At 40.4% G+C, this 18,563-nt stretch overlaps 2 long non-coding RNA genes across 7 annotated transcripts in view; one reads left to right on the top strand and one right to left on the bottom strand.

Moving 5' to 3' along the window:
• Positions 1–16,028, bottom strand: part of LOC309659455 — a 33,333-nt gene extending 17,305 nt beyond the window's left edge. Inside the window, exon 1 of the long non-coding RNA XR_014262820.1 lies at positions 1,242–16,028. This is a non-coding gene — a long non-coding RNA (uncharacterized lncRNA). The remainder of the gene's footprint in view (positions 1–1,241) is intronic.
• LOC309659448 overlaps positions 1–18,563 on the top strand; it is a 75,645-nt gene that overhangs the window by 39,047 nt on the left and 18,035 nt on the right. The gene's annotated exons all lie outside the window — the stretch shown is intronic.

Below are 18,563 nucleotides of genomic sequence, written 5' to 3'. Positions count from 1 at the left end.
AGAATGGTTATTATCAAAAGGACAAGAAATAACAAATGTTGGAGAGGATGTGGAGAAAAGAGAACCCTTGTACACTGTTGGTGAGACTGTAAATTTGTGCAGCCACTATGGGGAACAGTACAGAGATTCCTCAAAAACTTAAGAAAAAAACTATCATATGACACAGCTATTCTACTTCTGGGTATTTATTCAAAGGACATGAAAACACTAATTTGAAAAGATATACACACCTCTATGTTTATTGCAGCATTATTTACAATTGCCAAGATAGAGACACAACCTAAGTGTCTGTTAATAAATGAATGGGTAAAGAAGATGTGGTATATATATAATGGAATACTACTTAGCCATAAAAAGAATTAAATTCTGCCATTTGTGACAACGTGGATGGACTTTGAAGGTATTAGTGGTTACCAGAGGGGAAGGGGGTTGGGTGGGTGAAACAGGTGAAAGGGTCAACTGTAAGGTGACGGATGGTAACTAGACTTGTGGTGGTGATCACTTCGTAGTATATGCAGATGTCGAACTTTAATGCTGCACACCTGAAACTAATATAATAAAAAAGAGGTTAATCCCAGGGAGACAAGTTGAATTGGAAGGTGAAGGGTATGGGAAGGTTTTCACTTTACATATTTCTGTATTCTTTAATTTTTTTTTTTACAGGAATGTGTTTTATATATTACTTAACTGAAAGAAACATTTAAAAATACACTTTAGGGACTTCCCTGGTGGCGCAGTGGTTAAGAATCCTCCTGCCAACGCAGGGGACACGGGTTCGAGCCCTGGTCCAGGAAGATCCCACGTGCTTTGGAGCAACTAAGCCTGTGCGCCACAACTACTGAGTCCGCGCACCTAGAGTCCGTGCTCCGCAACAAGAGAAGCCACCGCAATAAGCCCACGCACCACAACGAAGAGCGGCTCTTACTTGCCACATCTAGAGAAAGCCCGCATGCAGCGAAGAAGACCCAGCGCAGCCATAAATAAATAAATAAATAAATAAATAAATAAATAAACACACTTTAAAAATTGATCAGGCAAAGCAGAATGAGTTTAGTGGTTCGATTTAAAAATACTGAAATAAACTCATTCTTAGTTTAAAAAAACGACCAAGGAAGAATACACTGTCTGAGTGTTGCTTCTGTCTCCTCCAACAAGAGAATGCTTTTCAAGCTCCATAGAGCCCAACGATACACAGAGGAGAAGGAAAGATAAGAGAAGTGATACAGGCTCCAAATACTTACCTGTCAGGGTTGTGCTTGCTGAAAAATTGTTGTTAATTAACTTGGTGCAAAAGATGAAGCATGGTGAGGAGATGAAAGAGACCTTTACACAAAGGGATTTGAGTACTTATTTTAGAAGATTCTCTTTATGTGGACTATCCTCTCCTAGAGCTCTGGGGAGTATCTGCCCAGCTTAATGGGTGTTCTTGCCCTCCCAACTGCAAACCCTCTTAGTGCCAGATTACAGAGAAAGGGCATAACAGAGTTAAAACTGCACATTACGATCAAGGTCAAAAGTCCTGCCAACTTCCCATTCTCAGAGATAGGAGCAGAAACAGTGGGAGAGCGATAGGAGGTCCTCTGGTCCTGGGGGCAGGGGAGGGGGCTACCATGTCATTCTCTGCTAAGCTGACACCTGTTCTCAGCAGGTGACTTAATCACTAATCCCTTAAAATAGCAGCTTGTTCCCTAAGCATTCTGGGTTCCTGGTAAAAAAAAAGGCTCTTCAATGATTTGTTTTAAAGAGCCATACATAGTCATAGTATGAAATTTGGGAAAACATTTTGGAAAACACACAGAATTAAAAAATCAAATTTGACCTCATTTTCTAGAAATAGACTCTTAATATTTTCTTTTATAATGTTTATTATTTTTCTCTGATAATAGTGGGGCATACATAGGATTCAAATTTGGAATATAGAGAAAAGCTTACAGAATAAAATAAAATTGCCTGTAATTCCACTACTACTGATATTTTGATCTTTTTCCTTCCAGTCTTTGCACACACACACACACACACGTAAATTTTAAATAAAATGTAAATCATATAGTATATGTAGTTTTGTATCCTATTTTTTGTACTTAATGTTGTATCATGAACATTTTCTTTATCATTAAGTGCTATTCAAGAGCATAATTATAATTGGTCATCTGCTATTTTACTAGATGCATTAGTCACAGTTCATCTAACCATTAGACGGAGTGTTGGAATTTGACTTCTTTCTACTTCTTTACCATTTGAAGATAATGCCATTATAAACATCCTTACGTGGAAATCTTCACTTAGGATCAGTTTCTAAAGGTTGAATTTCTAGGTCAAAGACCATGGACATTTTTAAGTCTTTCAATACATATTGCAGCCTTGTCCTTCAGGAAGGCTGTGTCCTTTCACACTCCCGCAATGGGCAAGCCAGTGCCCATTTCTTGTCAACTGCTATTAGATGTGTAGTTTCTGTCTGAGAGGCCTCCCTGCTTTGTGCAATCCCATCGCACCACTGCCATCTTGTGTTCTCCCTCTGTGGCTTTTCTAGGAGGGAGGAAACGTCTGGTCCCTGGACTATTTGAAACGTTCTCCCTATATTCCTCTGAAGATCTTAACTGCTCCGTAGTTATTTCTAAGTTTGCTTTGAGGTGATATGGGTCCCCCTTGTTTGACCAGCTGAGTAACCCTGTCCTGCACTCAGCTCACACCTTGTCTCCTCTGCAAAGCTTCCTCTGACATTCCAGGCTGGTTTAAGAACCTTTCCTTGTTACTCCCCTCAGTCCTTTCCCTGTCAAAGTTCTTGTCACATTGTACTGTGTGCTCTGCTGTCTCCCCTCCAGATGTAAGCTCCTTGAGGGTACGGGCGTGTGCCTTTTCCCACTGTATCTTCAGTGCCTGATTCTGTACCTCGCAGATGTGGATATTCCATAGATGCTGAATACATGCTTTATTTTAAAAATGCTTGAATGTTCACCTCTATTTCCATACCATGTATTCTATCCTATTCCCCCTAAACATTTACTGACAGTTTTTCTGATTACATAAGCATCTTGTAGTTCTATTTATTTATTTAATCTTATTTTTCTAGCTTTATTGAGGTATAATTGACATGACATTGTGTAAGTTTAAGGTGTACAGCATGATGATTTGATACATTTATATATTGTAAAATGATTATCACAATAAGCTTAGTTAACACATCTAACACCTCACATAGATATTATGGTGAGGTTTTTTTGTGGTGAGAACTTTTAAGATTTATTGGGTTGGCCAAAAAGTTCATTTGGTTTCCATAAACTCTTACACAAAAACCTGAACGAACTTTTTGGTCAACCCAATAACAAGTGAGATCATACAGTGTTTGTCTTTCTCTGTCTGCCTTATTTCACTTAGCACTATGCTCTCAGTTTTCATTCATGTTGTTGCAAATGGCAGCATTTGTTTCTTCCTTATGACAATAATATTCCATTATATACATACCTGTATATACTTTTTCTTTATCCATCCATTCATCAATAGGCCTTTAGGTTGCTTCTTTGTCTTGGCTATTGTAAATAATGCTGCAATGAACATGGGAAAGTAGATATCTCTTTGAAATAGTGATTTCATTTCCTTCCGATATATACCCAGAAGTGGAATTGCTGGATCATACGGTAATTCTATTTGTAATTTTTTTGAGGAAACACCATACTGTTTTCCATAGTGGCTGCACCAATTTACATTCCCACCAACAGTGCACAAGAATTTCCTTTTTGCCACATCTTTACCAACACTTGTTATTGTCTCCTGGATAATAGCCATTCTGACAGGTGTAAGGAGTTATCTCTTTGTGGTTTTGATTTGCATTTCCCTGATTATTAGTGATGGTGAGTACATTATAATGTGTCTGTTGACTATATTTGTTCTTTGGAAAAATGTCTACTCAGATCCTTTGCACATTTGAAAATTGGATTATGTGAGGGTTTTTTTTTTTTTTTTTGCTATCAAGTTGTATGTATTCCTTATATATTTTAGATAGTAACCCCTTATCATACATATGATTTGCAAATGTTTCTTCCCATTCCGTAGATTACTTTTCATTTTGTCAAATGACCATTTCTTTTGCTGCGTGGAAGCTTTTAGTTTGATGTGGTCCCACTTGTTCATTTTTGCTTTTATTGCTTGTGCTTTAGATGTCATATCCAAAAAATCCTTGCCAAAACCAATGTCGAGGAGTTTTTTCCCTATGTTTTCTTCTAGGAGTTTTATGGTTTCAGGTCTTACATTCAAGTCTTTAATCCATTTTCAGTTAATTTTTGTGTATGGTGCAAGATAGTGGTATAGTTTCATTCTTTTGCATGTGGCTGTCTAGTTTTCCCAACTCTACTTATTGAAGAGGCTGTCCTTTCTCCACTGTACGTTCTTCGCTCACTTTTTATAAATTAATTAATCATATGTGCATGGGTTTATTTCTGAGCTCTCAATTCTGTTCCATTGGTCTGTGTGTCTTTTTTTGTACTAGTACTATACTGCTTTGATTGTTGTAGCTTTGTAGTATAGTTTGAAATCAGGAAATGTGATACCTCCAGCTTTGTTCTTCTTTCTCAAAATTGTTTTTGCTATTTAGGGTCTTTTGTGATTCTATAGGATTTTTAGGATTTTAGGATTGTTTTTTCTATTTCTGTAAAAGATGTCATTGAAATTTTGATAGAGATTGCATTGAATCTATAGGTGGGCTTGAGTATCTAGCAGTTCTTAATCATCTTTTGATAACCTAGAGTTGACCTTAGGGCACCAAAAAAGGAAGAAGGGAAGGAAAAAGAATGAGGAAAAGAAAGAGGGAGAGGAGATATATAATAGAATATAAAGTTTTTTTTGTGTGAATTGACAGTGGAGTCTTTTTATTTATTATTTATTTTAATATTTATTTATTTATTTGGTTGCACCGGGTCTTAGTTGTGGCAGGTGGGCTCCTTAGTTGGAGCAGGCAGGCTGCTTAGTTGTGGCTCACTGGCTCCTTAGTTGCAGCACATGGGCTCCTTAGTTGTGGCATGTGAACTCTTAGTTGTGGCTTGCGTGTGGGATCTATTTCCCTGACCAGGGATCGAACCTGGGCCCCCTCCATTGGGAGCTTGGAGTCTTAACCCCTGCACCACCAGCGAAGTCCCAGAATATAAATGATTATACTTTACATTTCTGTATGATTTTACAGTTTACAGTGTTCTTTCATACGCCTGTGGAAATTCTAAGTCCCTTCCCAGAAAGGTTGGACCTTTGTGCTGGATGCTGTGATAGCACACTGTATCTTCCATAGCACCTCTTGCAATTGTTGGCATATCATTATTAGTGTTCACTGATGTATCCCCAATACCTACCAGAGTGCTTAATGCATTGTAGCTATTTAGTAAATATGATCTCTGAGAAAAAGCATTATTATCTCCATTCAAAGACATATCATTAGAGAACTGACATTTTAATCTAGGGAGTTGGATTCCAAGTTTGGTGTTCTTTCCATGTCAGCTAATGTAGTGGACATTTTTCGCCCATGGGAAAAAATGGAAAGGGAGAATAACTGAGAGAAAGAAGAGAGGGAAGAGAGGAGGAGAAAATCATAGAGATGGAGAGAAGCGGTCTGAAGTTGACACCTGATGATGAAGGGAGGATAAATGCAGAGCTTTGATGCACATAGGATGTAGCATTTGTGGCTCCATCAAGCTTAGTAAACCAAGATTCCACTCAAAACTGAAGTATTTTTAAAACAAGTCAAACATGAAAATTCAATAGTACTTCCCCCCATTACAGCTTTTTGTACTCTCAAGCTAATCAGTGATTGAATTTCCACAGCTTTGAGACTGCACCAAGTGGTAGTGGGAGAAAGGGTTCTCCCAGTGATGTCCTCCAGAGAATACATGGACAGGATCAAGCTGCTTCCTCCTGGCTTCGTACACCTGAGTGTACAGGTTAGATGAAGCTTTTCTGGAGACAGGGAGATGTGCCCTCTGGAGTGGTACAGATGAAGACCAACAAATGCTATGACATAGATATCACTACTTTTCATCTGTAGCATTTTTGGAAGGCAGCAGAGCATAGAGGTTAAGAGCATGGGCTGTGGAGCCAGAGCTTGAGCTGGAATCTTGGTTCAATCACTTCCTTGTTGTGTAATCTCGGGCAAGTCCCTCAACCTGTCTATGATCTATTGATAGTTTCCTCATTTGTAAAGTGGGAATAATAAAAGTACCTAACCCATTGGATGCTGTGACGATATAATGGGATAATGAATGTAAAGGGCGTAGAACAGAGACTGGTCCATGGCCAGCACTTAATAAATGTTGACTATCTTTTTTAAGATTGCCTTCCAATTGCAGACATGGAGGAAAATGTCTGCAGTTCTTTTCAGTAAACAGTGAGCATTGGGCCATTTTCCATTGCCTGGGATCCTCTAAGAATTCCTAGGCACCTGAAAGCACACACAAGAACATACCTTATGGTATGTTCTAGGACTAGGGTAAGCTAGTCCTAGAAAATTCAGCAATTGGAGTTCAGTACTTTCTTAGACACACTAATTACAAATGATCTAAGTCAGAGCCAGTAAGTAGATTCTTTGGCCAGCATGTTATCCATTTGGTGGTATCTATCTTAACTATCTATCTATCTGAATTTCAATACTTTTAGTCAGGGCATGTACTACGCAATCTATTGACACATTTGTTACTTGCTGGAGCAGACAGATGCCCCTATTCTAGATTCAACTCACCAACAATTTCACCTACTACTGGCATTTATTTGTCACTGGTAAATTTTTTTTGTTACAGTGGGCTACATGCTCCTCTGCAACTCTTCTCTTACCCTAGGTCCCCACTGAATGCCTAATATTGTCTGAGTTTCTCACCAGTGCTTACCAGGTCCTCCATGACCTGGCCCATGATTACACTTCCATCTTCCTCTCTTGCCCCTGCCCACTCTTCCATCTATTCTAGCCTCAAAACTTTAAGTTCCAGCCATAGGAGCTAAGGTGGTTCATGGCACTCTTTACACATATATTCACCTTCTTTGCTAATATTGTCTCTTCTCACATCATCTGCCTAATACCTCCTAATATTTTGGGACTTAGTTCAGGCCTTATATCTTTTTGGAATGTTTTCTGATCCCGTTGTGCTGGATCAGATTCTCCCTTCAGTTTTCCCTTAATACTCTGATCAAATGTCTATCCTAGTCCTTACATATTGTGTCATAATTTATGTACTGTGTTTTCATCCTTATACCTCCTTGACAATAGAAATTATGTCTTATCCACTTTCCAATGCCCACAGTAACTGATATATACTAGGCCCTCAATAAGTGTTGAATGAATTCCTGGATGATTATGACTAAAGATATAAAAACAAGCAACAAAAAACATGAGAAATTTATGAGACACTATTAAAAAGGCAGACAAAACCAAAAGGCAGAATTAAATACACTTTCTAGAAATGACATTATAGTTATTAAAATAAAAAACCTAACAGATGGAATAAACAGCAAATCAGACAGAATCAAAGGGAAATTGATGAACCGAATTGCAGCACAGAGAAGCTAAGACATAGAAAACATGAAAGAGAGCTTAAGACACACACAGACATATATACACACACGTGTGCACACAACAAGAAAGACTAAAGTAAAATGAATTGTAGAAAAAGAATATTTGAAGAGAATGGCTAACAATTTTCTAGTGTTGATAAAAGACAGGAATTCTCTCATTCAGGAATCATGAGTCTTGACAAGATAAACAAAAAGAAAAATCCACACCTAGACATATGAAAATGAAAAACATTAGAGAGGAAAATGTCATAACTGCAGAGAGTAGACTTCACCTACAGAGAAATGATAATTAGAATGACAGCAGACTTCTCAACCATTACAATGGAAACTAGAACACAATGGTAGACTAACAGTTAACATGGCACAGGATTAGGTAACCAAGTACAGATCTGAGAGCCTGGGGCTATATTTAGAAGCAGAAAGTGATATGGTTATGGCTTCATCCATAACTTAGAGGAAGTCCTTAACTGGGCTCACATTTGGGGGAAAGAAGCAGATTATGATATCCACATCCAAGGACTCCCTCTCTCACCTCAGAGGCAGCTTAGGGTATGAACTAGAAATTGCATCCCTCTAACGTGCTGCTTATACGGCAGAATGAGCCACCAGCAGGATGGTGGCAGTAATTTTGCCTCTCTCTCCTGCTGTTTCAGGGCCCCAGTATGGGTGAGATGGAACCTAATGCTTGGCTATTAGGAGATGGCCTCACACTTGCTTCCTTTAAGGAAAACAAGGAAATCTTATGATTGCTTATCTCCAGGCATACTGTCCTCTCCGTAGTCCAGAGCCAAGCCCCTCTGCTGGAGATCACCTTATGTTAATTCCGATGTGACTCCAAATCCTCTCATTTTCCTCATGAACCATGATGTGCAAGAAGTTATGAAACATTACCTGAGCCAAGACTCTTTTAGGGAAGGACGATTATGTATGAATATGTATATCTGCCTGGGAAATTTCCCATTACCTAGTATTAAGATTTATTAGAAGGGGCTGATCAATCCAGGCAAGTTCAGTTGGCGGCACCCCACAGGTACAAGAGAGTAATGGCACTCAACTCTGTTAGACTGGTGATTCCTAACACCTAGTGTGAAGACTCTCCTGGCAGGCACATTAAGACAATTTTCTGGACCCTTTCCCCAGAGATTGTAATTCAGTAGATTGGAGTGGGGCTCATGAATTTGCATTTTTGACCAGCTCCCTGGCTGATGCAGTGCCGCTGGTCTGAGGATCCGACTTGGAAATTACCATAAAAAAAGATGGAAAAAAAAGTGGGGAGCTGGGGGTGGTGGTGGAGGGAGGGAGATACTGAACTGCCAGAGTCCCTACAGCATGTATTTGTATATGAGAGAGCCTTTTCTTTTTTGGGGGGGGGGAGTGGGTGAATCTATGAAGATTCCCAACTTTTACTCTCCCTTGCCACATAAAGATTGTTCTGGCTTTGCATCCTGCTTCTTGCTATCCCCTGCACAATGAGGGGACTAGTTCCTTAGAGTTTAGAGGGGCAGAAATTGGAGACCAGGGGATGAAGAGAGAGCTGGAGAGGGAAAGGGTGGAGAGACAGGAGGCTCTGGGCTCAGTGATGGAGGACGAGTTTTCTAGGCAGTTTTGGGGAGAGATGTGGGAGTAGCTGTGGGGCATGAGGGAAGTGGATGAGAGAAGAAAGGAATTTCTTTGAGTTCCATAGTCCTCAGGGTGCCAGAGTGTGATCTGAGGCAGCCCACAGGTATTTGAGAAATGCAGGAAATAACTCAAGTTATTTTGAAGTTACTTTCTGATTGTTGGATGGCATGTCTTAGGGTGTGACAACGCTCTGAGTCTTTGGCTTCACTAGGGTTACAATAGCATGATAGTTCTGATGCATCACATTTGTGACACCGGGGGGCCCAGGTGGGACCACCCAGTCCCTCATCCTCATTAAGACCCTCCATGTTTCTCAATGGGCCAGCTGTTGCAATGGTTTCCTCTTGTTACCCCACCTTGAGACCCTCTTCCCTCTTCCTCCACACACAGCCATTAGGCTAATCAGCCTAAACTGGAATTCTGATAACAATAGCTAGCATTCAGTGGCTTCTGCCATAGAGCCCTTGGTCCCCTGGAACCTCAGATTCCCTAGTGATATAGGCTCTCATGTTCCCTCCAAGCCTCTTTTAGTGGAAGGATTGTTAAATGTTCCATCGACTATAGATTTTAACCAAAATATCTTGCAAGGCATTCAAGGCTTCATAGTCCTTGTTTCAACCTACGCTTCTAGTGTTCTTTCCAGCCACATGTACCTCATACTCCACACCTCTGTTCCTTGGACATTTACTTACAGTTTCCCATCTCTATGCCTTTGTACATGCAGTTCCTGCCACCTGGAATGATCTCCTTACCGCTTCTGTCTAATAAGATCAACCCATGTTTCAAGGCCAGCTCAAATGCTTCCCCTTTAGGAAACTTCTATGGTCATCTCTACTCATCCCTCCCACTATGGAACTTTATTTGTACTTCCCTGTACTACAAACTCTACTGATACTGTAGTTGTCTTAGTCTTATCTGTCTTTCAAGACCTGTGCTGTCCAATATGGTAGCCACTAGCCACTTGTGGCTATTTAAATTAATTAAAATGAAATAAAATTTAAAATTTAGTTCATCACATTTCAAGTGCCCAATAGCCCATGTAGCTAGTAACCACTGTATTGGGCAATATGGATAGAGAACATTTCCACTATTGCAGAAAGTTCTAGTGGACAACACTGGGACCATATACCATTCACTCCCTCTTATGTTTGTTTGTTTATTTATTTATTATTAGATTTTTTTGGATGTGGACCACCTTTAAAGTCTTTATTAAATTTGTTACAATATTGCTACTGTTTTATGTTTTTGGTTTTTTGGCCACGAGGCATGTGGCACCTTAGCTTCCGGACCAGGGATCAAACCCATACCCCCTGCATTGGAAGGCGAAGTCTTAACCGCAGGACCGCCAGGGACGTCCATCCCTCTTATACTTATTGAATAAAAGTCAGTTACATTGAATCAACTAGAATTTTACTGGTTATTTTGTCTTGATTTCTCACCCAGAACTGGAGCTTTATATTTTCAGCTTCTAAAAAGGGCATGTGGGGCTTCCCTGGTGGCGCAGTGGTTGAGAATCTGCCTGCTAATGCAGGGGACACGGGTTCAAGTCCTGGTCTGGGAAGATCCCACATGCCACGGAGCAACTGGGCCCGTGAGCCACAACTACTGAGCCTGCGCGTCTGGAGCCTGTGCTCTGCAACAAGAGAGGCCGCGATAGTGAGAGGCCCGCGCACCGTGATGAAGAGTGGCCCCCGCTTGCCACAACTAGAGAAAGCCCTCGCACAGAAACGAAGACCCAACACAGCCAAAAATTAATTAATTAATTAATAAAATGTCTCTTTGCCTTTAAAAAGAAAAAAAAAAAAGGCATGTGGTACTACCTGTTCCTTGCTGTCTTTTTTAAGGATGGTCTATGTTCTCTCTTTTTTTAAAAAATAAATTTATTTATTTATTTATTTTTGGCTGCATTGGGTCTTCGTTGCTGTGCGCGGCCTTTCTCTAGTTGTGGCGAGCAGGGGCTACTCTTCGTTGTGGTGCACAGTCTTCTCATTGCGGTGGCTTCTCTTGTTGCGGAGCACAAGCTCTAGGTGCACGGGCTTCAGTAGTTGTGGCATGCAGGCTCAGTAGCTGTGGCTCATGGGCTCTAGAGCGCAGGCTCAGTAGTTGTGGCGCACAGGCTTAGTTCCTCTGCGGCATGTGGGGTCTTCCCAGACCAAGGCTCAAACCCATACCCCCTGCATTGGCAGGCTGATTCTTAACCACTGTGCCACCAAGAAAGTCCCTATGTTCTCTTGAGATGAAGCCCTGTCTCCTCTTTCTGTGGGTTGCCTTCATTACAAGGCCTTTCCGAGAGTTGTTTGGTGCGCCATCTTCCTCGAGGTATGTCCCAGTTCACTTCCTGTGGCTTACCCGTTGGACAGTATTCTTTAGTAATGAGGCCTCTGCCTTGGAAGAAAGAGCAGAGGCCTGTAACCCTCATTGTTACACTGCCACTCGAGAGAGTCTGCCTGTCCTTCTAGATACACCCTCATGCCTGCAGGGGCAAACGACACAGACACAAGGACACCAATGACAATTAGCAATGGCATTTGGCTTTCTCATTACCTTCTTGGCAAAATCCGTTGTCTGTAGAATAGGCTTCTGGGAAGAAACCACAAGGCCATAATGACCACAAGAGGGCACCAGCGCACCTTCAACAGCCTTTACCTCCAAAAACCCTGGGAAGGTCTCCCGGTGCAAGGGTAGGATAGAATGAATACACATTGGATTGGAAAGGAATAGAAAAAGAAAAAAGAAAAAAATTTCATCATATTGTTATGTCTAACTGGAAGGCCTGCTTACCAGGCTTTTATTTATGCATCCAGAACCTCCTTAAATGTAGGAATAACAGGAACATTATACAATAATAGCCAGACAAGGGATTAGATTGAAAAATATTCTAAATAGGGATGTGAATAGGTCAGTAGACTTTAAAACAGAATAAACCTCACTTCGAAGCAAGGTAGCTATGGAAACATTACCAAAATCATTCTGTTACTTCATGGCTGCAGTGGTTTCTGCAGCCAGGAAATGCTGTCAAGGGAGGGCAGAATATTATTTTCTTATAAATAATACAACATAGGATCCTATATGGAAAGTTGCAAGAAATTAGATTTCAGAGGTAGAGATGTTTCAACAAAAATACCCAACAGCTTTAATTTGGTTTCTGATAAATTGGTCCTGGGTTTGCAGTTGTTAAGTTTTTCTCTATTTCTGTTTTCTGTTGCAGAAAGAAAGGGAGCCTGTGAGAGGATGTATTTCCATGTCTCTGGATATATTATATACACACATATGCGTGCACATTTAGCATGGCTGATAGAAGTCACCTGTTCATCCCTGGTGTGACCCACCTGAGGGCAGGTGACCTATATTTAGCCCTTAGACAAGGGGCTTACTTTCTTGTAGGGCGTGGAGCCATGCTGCCTGAGGCCACAGGGTCCTGCCACTGACTCTCTGAGACCTTAGACCAACCGCCCATGCCCTTGAGCTTCCCAGCAAACCCCAATGAGCACATAAAGGCCATTATACACAGCTGTGCCCTGACCATGCTGATCATGTAGGTGGAGGTGTGGGTAAACAAAGTAGTTTGGTGTAAGAGGGGTAGATGTTTGGTAAGTAAAAGTGGTACTTGCCCTGGAGATATGGTCAATGTCATGCTGGTAGGTGCTCAGGACTAAGAGTGAAAATTTGATGCTATTATGAGGTCATTCATCCAGAGACCAGTCATGCCCCCATCCTGGCCTGACATGCATCCCTTATCCCCACAGAGTTTCAAGGGAGCTGTATTCGCAAAGAACAATAACAAATTGGGACTCAAATACCCAATAACAACAATGCAGCATGCTTTGGTAAGAGACCAAGTTGTTCATGTGCTTGAGGTCTCAAGACTAAGAAGTGGGCTCTCCTAGCTCCCACTGAACCTAAATATTGGTTTGTTACTTATGGCCACATAGAGAAGGGAATTCCGAGAGGTGGGGGTGGGTAGCATCACACAGAGGAAGCCATGGCTTAACTGTATGTGTGGGGGAAGAAGAGAGGAAAGGAGTAGAGTATCCCTGACTATTATTTAAAAAGAAAGTGTCCCATTCAATATCATGAGGGTGGAGGTGGGTAGGAATTTTGTACAGTCAAACTTTTCTCGGGACAAGAGATCTTAGGTTCCTCCTCTTCCAGAGAAGTGAGTTTAACACTTTAGTGACCATCAGAATCACCTAGGGGGCAAACACCCGTTGCTGGGCTCCACTTCAGTTTCTGATTCAGTAGGGCTGTAGTGAGACCAAGGACTCTGCTGACAAATTACTGAGGATGCTGATGTCACTGGTTCAGGGACCATGCTTTTTGAACCACAGCTCTAGAACACTGTAAGTGGTTTAGGTCAAGTATCAACAATGTAGGTGTGACATGGATTCAATTCTGTCCCTGAAACAGAAAACTAGTTGAGGGCTCATTACTTAAAGAAAAACTTATAATTCACACAACATACAATTCCTCCAATTGAACGTGTGTAACTTAATAGGTTTTGGTATATTCACAGAGTTGTGTAACTTTCATCACCCCAAAAAGGAACCCCATACCTATTAGCAATCATTCCCTATTCCTCCCCACTCCTTGAGCCATAGGCCACCACTTAATACTTTCTTCTGGACACTTCATGTAAATGGAATCATACAATATGTTGTTTTTTGCGACTGGCTTCTTTTACTTAGCTTAATGTTTTCAAAGTTCATCCATGTTGTAGCATGTACCAGTACTCCATTTCTTTATATTGCCTAATAATATTTAATTGTATGTGTATATACCACATTTGATTTATCCATTCATTAGCTGATGGACATTTGGGTTGTTTCTACTTTTTGGCTATTATGATTAATGCCATTATGAACATTCATGTACAAATTTTTGTGTGGATAAATAATTTTATCTTTCTTGGGTATATACTTAGGAATGGATTTGCTGGGTTATATTATAAGCCTATATTTAGCATTTTGAGGAATTGCCAAATTGTTTTCCAAAATGGCTGAAATTTTACATTTTACATTCCCATCAGCAGTGAGGGTTCAATTTCTCCACATCCTCACCAACTCTTGTCTTTCGATTAAAGCCATTCTAGTGGGCCTGAAGTGGTAGCTTATGTTATTTTCATTTGTATTTCCATGATGGCTAATGATGTTGAGCACCTTTTCATGTGCTTATCAGCTATTTGTGTATCTTCTTTGGAGATATGTCTATTCTGATCCTTTGACCATTTTAAATTGGGTTATTAGTCTTTTTATTGTTGAGTTGTAAGAGTTCTTTATATTCTATAATATATAAAATCCTTTATCAGAGATACGACTCAAAAACATTTCTCACCCTATGTGTGTGTTGTCTTTTCATTGTCCTAATGATGCCTTTTGAAGAACAAGGGTTTTTAAAATTTTTGATGATGTCCAGTGTATCCATTTTTTCTTTTATCACTTATGCTTTTGGTGTCATATCTAAGAAAGTATTCACTGCCTAATCCAATGTCATGAAGATTTATTTCTATGTTTTCTTCTAAGAGTTTTATAGTTTTAGCTCTTACATTTATGTCTATGATCAATTTGGAGTTAATTTTTGTGTATGGTGTAAGGAAGGGGTCCAACTTCATTCTTTTGCATGTGGGTATCCAGTTGTCACCCATTTAAAATATGGTAAATAAAAAAAAAGTAGAGCAACAAAAAAGCTCCTTTTTTTGTGGGAACTTTTGAATATTGATATGGTTTGAACAGTATTTATTTTTGTGGCTTTGCTCATACCTGATCAAGTACATTTATTCCTCCAATAAATACTTTCAGAGCATCTACTTTTTGCCAAGCATGTCTAAGTTTCTGGTGATACAGCAACAAATAAAGCAAAGATCTTGCCTACCTGTAGCTTACATGCTAGTGAGGAAGATGAGCATAAGCAAAATAAATGAATAAATATATAGTATACTGCAGTCATGATAAGCATTATGAAGAAAAATCAGAGTGAAAGGATAGAAGTGATGTGAGGGCTGGGGAAAGAATGCTATTTTATATTGAGTAGGAAAGTCAGGGAATGCTTCTCCAAAGTGGCCACATTTTTCAGTGACCTGAATTACATAAGGAGGCAAGCCATGTAAATATCTGGAAGATGTGTTCCAAGCAGGGGAAGAGAAAATGCAAATGCCATGGAGCGAGAGTGTGCTTGGGTTCTTCTAGGAAGAGTAAGTAAGGCAGTGAGGCTAGAGTGTGATGCATGAGGGGAAGATGGGTGGAAAATAATGTTGGAGAGGTAGTCATGGGAAAACCAGACCTCCCCAAATTTCTGATCTTTTGCCTGAGAATGCATTTTTCCCTACAATATTTGCATTGGCCTTGAACAAAAATCAATACTATTCTTTTTTCCCCAATGAATCTAGTACCTGCCTCAAAACTTTTAGCAAAAAAGTTAAGAATAGGGACTTCCCTGGTGGTGCAGCAGATTAGACTCCACTCCCAATGCAGGGGACCTGGGTTTGATCTCTGGTCAGGGAACTAAATCCCACATGCATGCCACAACTAAGAGTTTGCATGCTACAACTAAGGAGCCTGTGTGCTGCAACTAAGGAGTCTGCCTGCCACACTAAGGAGCTGATGAGCTGCAACTAAGGAGCCCTGGAGCTGCAACTGAGGAGCCAGCGAGCTGCAACTAAGACCCGGTGCAAATAAATAAATATTTAAAAAAATTAAGAATAAAGAATACAAATAATTGTATGAACATAATTCTAAGGCATAGATTTCCTTGGAAATAAACAAACAAACATCAAAATAATTCAAAAGAAAAAAGTAATTGAAATAAAGAAACTTTCAGAGTCCTTCTTTGTTTTCCAATGTGATTTCCATTAATCAAACCTTCCCCTTTTCTTTGTTTAAGGTCCATGGCCAGGTCTGCAGGCTGCCCAAAAAATCTCTCCTCTACAACAGGGTAATAGGGAGCTGCCCAGACAGGGACTGCAATTCCCATACCCTCTTGCAGTAGTTGGGGCCATGTGATCAGTTCTCAGCGATGGAATATGAGTGGAAGTGATGTGAACCACTTCTAAGCTGTGGCCTTTAAGAGGCAGGTGAAACTTCTCTAGGTTCTTTCCCTTTACACCAGCTGGATGCAGAGGTTGCAGAGAATGATGGGGCTCTAGAGCATGGTGTAGCCACAAACTGGAAGGAGCCAGGATTCCCTGAGTCATTATGTGATGAAGAGCTTCCTGCTGACTCAGAAATGCTTGCCTTGGATTGTTATGTGATTTGAGCTATTACATTTGTGAATACATTTGCTAAGGCAACTTAGCCTACCATAACTACAGTAAATACCCTACATACTAACCTTCAAGTTGCAAACTTTCAAAGACAGAAATGTGTGTTTGCATGTCCTATCACGTAAGTTAGTTCACGTGTCTGGCGTACATTGTCATGTGCATGCATCCTCTACAAGTGGTTGTGCTTTTGTGTACTTTACTGTACAGTACTGTATAGAGGTACAGTAGTATGGCATCTTTATTTCAAGCCCAGGATGTTTGGAGCAAGAGTAAAAACAGCAGTGATGTAGCTGCTACTGCTAAGAAGCACCAAGTGATAACGATGGAACTTGCTGTGCAACATGAGCTGCTTACTAATGAAGACCTGATGGAATTGGAGACGCAGAGAAAGATGAAGAGAGACAAGAGGAAGAAGTAACTGAAGAACTGAAGAGATTCATGACGCAGGAAATGGCAAGGGGATTTTCTTTATTTGAGGAGGCACTGTTAGTTTTTGAGGCACAGGACCCAAACATAGAACAGTAAACAAAGGTTGCAGCAGTCGTGAAGAAAGCAATCCAGTGCTACCGTGTCATCTATGACGAGAAAGAAAAGAGCTACTACCCAGACATCACTGGATCATTTTTTCAAGAAGGTAGATAGAATTGAATCCAGCAAGGAACCAGAACCTGTGCCATCAATGTCAGACGTGAGTGAAATTGCATCTTGCGCTCCATCTCCTATGGCTCACAATCCTTCAGCTCTACCATCTCCCACCTCCTCTCCCTCCTCCAGTCAGTAACTTTTCCTGCCCGTTCACTCGATGCCAGCCCCTGTATGCCAGCTGTTGTACTGCAGTACTGTACTTTTCAAGGTACTGTACTGTAAGATTAAAAATGTTCTCTTTATTTTTTGTGTTTGTTTTTTATGTACTATTTGTGTGAAAATGTTATAAACCTATTACAGTACAGCACTATATAGCTGATTGTGTTAGTTGGGTACCTAGCCTAACTTAGTTGGACTTACGAACAAATTGGACTTACAAAAGCACTCTTGGAACGGAACTCATTCATATGCAGGGGACTTACTCTAATATAAATTCAACTTAGACAAAAAATAGACTACTTGGAAAGCCAGACTTAAGGGGATTAGGGTTGAGAACAATGTTAAATTGGGCTCTGAGAAAGAGGCATCTGGACTGAGGAGGTCTGGGATTGAATGGTTCCCCTCTCTGGTCATGTGCATTGGTGTTGCATGGCTAAAGATCTTTCCATTTTTTTCTGTGCCCTTGGCAGTAGAGGTGAAGGGGTAGGTGTGTGTGGTAGTGGGAGTGTGGCAGTGGTAATGGGGCAGGGGATGAGCCCTTGAATGTGTCTTTAGGAGCACCTGGACAAGTGGCTTGAGATGGGACCTGACCCAGCGAGGGTCACTGGGTCCTGAGTTCGTCCATCATCTCTGTTCTGCCAATGTGCTTAGAATTGCAGACCCCTCAGTAGACTGTAAATGGGAACTTATTGGTTCAATAGCACACTGACTTTTTTTTAAACTAAAAGAATAAAGATTTTTATTAGGCATTGTAAGCAGCATTAAATAATTTTCAAATTCACCTCATCAAAATCAAGCCACAATCAATCAAACAGAACAGTAGTTCATTGTCGCACAATTCACAAGTTAGGGCAAAACTCCCATCACCTTACATTAGGACGTTAAGATAATTATTTAGCTCTTGAGGACAGGGAGTGAGGTGTTATACCTCATTCTTGATCACATAAACCAACTGTTATGGAAAGAGTGGTCATTTGTATGAGGCAGAGAATTCTGGGCTGATGACACTGGCCACAAAGGTCAAATGGTCACTAGTGAATCTGGGCCCAAACTTAGCTGAGAAAAATAGATGAAGGCACATTAACTTTGGGCAAGTCAAATATGTTAGAGCTGAGGTGAATTTAGACGAGTGTAGTAAATGATGACATCAACATTTTGACAAGTGTTTTGTAATTTAAAGATGAGAAATCTGCCTGTAGCTTGTGTTTGTACTTGTGTTTTCTACTCTTTTTCTTTTTCCCTAGAATATTTTTAAAGACAAAAATTCAAAAAACATTTTCACTTTTGTCTCAGCTAGACTAAGATGAAAAAGATACTTATTAAAATCTAAGCCAAGATTGGT

Source organism: Balaenoptera physalus (assembly GCF_965194825.1).
Source record: "Balaenoptera physalus genome assembly, chromosome: 4".
Lineage (NCBI taxonomy): Eukaryota > Metazoa > Chordata > Mammalia > Artiodactyla > Balaenopteridae > Balaenoptera > Balaenoptera physalus.
This window is presented reverse-complemented; position numbering and strand designations above follow the sequence as displayed.